Source organism: Sphaeramia orbicularis, chromosome 17 (assembly GCF_902148855.1).
Source record: "Sphaeramia orbicularis chromosome 17, fSphaOr1.1, whole genome shotgun sequence".
NCBI lineage: Eukaryota > Metazoa > Chordata > Actinopteri > Kurtiformes > Apogonidae > Sphaeramia > Sphaeramia orbicularis.
In genome coordinates this window covers 49,676,134-49,679,506 of record NC_043973.1, presented here as the reverse complement: position 1 = coordinate 49,679,506, position 3,373 = coordinate 49,676,134, and positions in this window count along the sequence as shown.

The following is a 3,373-nucleotide window of genomic DNA, read 5'->3' as shown; positions in this document are numbered from 1 at the left end:
ATTTTCTACATGACAATAAAAAATTTTGACAAATTTCACAAAAGTAGTAAAGTTTTATGTCCTCAAATAACGCACTATGGAGGAAATTGAAAATGTCAGGTTATTTCTATGAGTGCCTTATAGAGGGTTAAAGAATGCATCAGATTTTTTTTTTATTTTTATTTTTTTATAAAAAATCCTTTGTGCAGGAAATGTCCCATTTGTGCCAAGTACACTTGGAACCATTAATGCGAGCAGAACAGTTTGTGTCATTGTCTGTTTCTTTCTGCAAAATCATTCTTTCTATCTCTTGTTTGTTAACTTTAATAAAGCTGTTTTAAAGGAAATGAAGTGCACAGAAACTGACATGTTGTGCTTATTTGGAAAACAGACATAGATAGTGAAACAGTCCGCTGGGTATATTCATTAAAAAAAAAAAAAAAAAAAAAACTTGATCTAAACAAACACTATAAAATACAGTTGACTTTAACCCATAAAGACCTAGTGCTACTTTTGTGTTTGTTCCCAAATGAGTTTTTTTTCTCTATTTCACCTTTAATAAGTGATTTATCTCCATTTATTGTGATATTATCCATTTATTGTGATATTATTTTCACTGTAAATCATGTACTTTTGTCTGTAGAATTTTGTATATTTTATTTAAATGTTCAAAAAAACTCAGTGAATTCAAAGTTTATTATATTAAAACAGAAAAAAAACTGAAGAAAAAGTGACTTTTTCAGTCAAATACGTCATTAATTGAAGATAAGATAAGACTTTAATGATCCCACCATGGGGAAATTTCACAGTTAACAGCTGCAACATACAACACAACAGTGTAAGAGAAAGACAGGTAGAAAATAAAACACAAGTGGGAGTGAAAATATAAAGGAAAATAAGAAATTTTATATTTATATAAATAATTATATAAGTAGAAAATTAGACTTAAACATCTTAAAATAAATTTAAATAACATAAACATAAACCAAGTGTCTCCATTCACTGTCAGTGATCCATGTACCATATATTATCCTTGGTATTTCATGTTTTTTTCAGTGAAAATCAGGTATTTACCTATATTTAATTTACTGATCATGTACTTTAACCATTAAGCTGAGATTATATTGGAGGGTAATTATATCAAAAACAGATAAAACAAACAAACAAATAAAAAATGACTTTTTCAGTAAAATCTATCATTAACTGAACTTAAACCCAGTGTGTCCATCCACTGTCACTGATCCAACTCCATGGGTTTTACCGGAGAATCAATGCTGTAGAAGATGACGGTGTTTCCATGGTAACTACAGAGCCTCTGAACATCCAAATGGGTCATATCTGATGACCATGAAAAGATGAAGAACTGTATTTTACACCAGTTATTTACATGTATTGATATAATCAGTGGATCAACAGGTATTAAACAGTTTAGATCAGTAGATGCTTTTGGTCACTGGTGGATATTTGGGTTTTTATGGGTTAATGTTCTGATTTTGTAGATGTTCATTAAAGGTCAGATTAAAGTTGAGGGTGATTACATCCAAAACAGAGAAAACTGATGAATCAGTGTTGTTTTTCTTCAGTTTTCTCTGTTGTGATTTAAGAACCTTTTAATTAACGCTGAGTGCTCATGAACATTTAAATATAGTAAAATAAATACAGGAAAATACATGATTTACAGTGAACAATGCAAAATACAGAGGATGATATTATAATAAATGGTGATAATTCATTTATGAAAGGTTGACCAGAGAGAAAAATTCATTTGGGAAATGACATAAAAGTAGCATTGGGTTTTTATGGATTAAAGTTATTGGTTATTGTATCAAAAACAGAGAAAATGGAGGAAAAAGTTTGTTTTTTCTGCAAAATCTATCATTAATTGAACATAACCCCAGTGTGTCCATCCACTGTCATCGATCCAACTCCATGGGTTTTACTGGGGAATCAATGTTGTAGAAGATGACGGTGTTTCCATGGTAACTACGGAGCCTCTGAACGTCCAAATGGGTCATATCTGATGACCATGAAAAGATGAAAAACTGTATTTTACACCAATTATTTACATGGATTGATAGAATTAACGGATCAATAGTTATTAAATACTTCAGATCAGTAGATGTTTTGGTTGCCGGTGGACGTTTGGGTCTTCATGGGTTACAGGAAAGTTTCATATTGTTTTTTGTCTTATTGGATTTCATCAGCCCATTTAGAGGAAAATACCAAACTGTCGACCCTATGTAAATATATTGTGATACGGTTCCTTAGATATAGTCGTCGATTTTCCATTGACCCTAAAATTGCACAATTTTAACTTGCACATAAAAATTTACGGAAACGGAAAAATGACAATTTTGCCAAAAGTCTCATTTTTCGATGAAAAGTTTTTGTGCTGGCAAGAGGTGGTTTTTCAGGCGTAGTGCAAATGGTATATCACACAAAACTGCAATGGAAAGAGCTTTTTCACAACTAGAGACAGATGAATAAAAAAAAAACGGATGTTGACAGATGTTACAACAAGTGAAGAAGAAGAAGAAACATGTCGCGGTATGTGTGGACGCACCAGGAAACCTGATAATTGTGTAATTTAGTACAAGATAGAGGGGTAATATACACTGTAAAAAAATCTGTAATTTAACAGAATTTTTACTGTTTATTTTACAGATTTTTCCTGTATTTTTAAGACACAGGAAAATAATCAATGAAATGACAGAAACAGACTGTGGTTTTACACGTCAAATGTAAAATAACATGAAAAAATTGTAAGTGAATAACCAGAAAATTTCCATTTTTAAAGAAATTTTTTTCTTTTATCACAGAAAGATACAGTTAAAATACATTTGCAAATGTATCATAATTTAACAAATATGTATTTTCTATTCATGAGATTAAACTGTTAATTTAAAGTTTAATACTTAAAAAAAATAAATAAAAGAAGATAAAATTACTGATAATTAACCGTTAAAGAAGTATTAGTTCTGTCAGTTTAACCAGACTTGTTTGTTAATTGACAAATATCTTGTGTAATTACAACACAAATGTTGAATAAATGTATTTTTGTGAATGTATAACATGTATAAGCACTGATAAACTGTCCAAATACAGTTTTTATCAGTGGATTGGACAACTGAGTCTCACTGAAAATTATTTATATATTTATTTATAGGTAACTTGATTGTTTTAATACATGTAAATATTCTTTATTAAACATTAACAAGTCGAAAAAAAAAGCAAAATCTCATGTAAAGTTAGGGCAAAAAACTGTATTTTAATTATGGAAAATTACTGTATTTTTATGAGATGGTTATTTTCTGTTATTTAACAGTATTTTTTTGGCACCCCTGCTGCCGGAATAATACTGTTTATTTGTAGGTCTTTTTTTTTTTTACAGTGT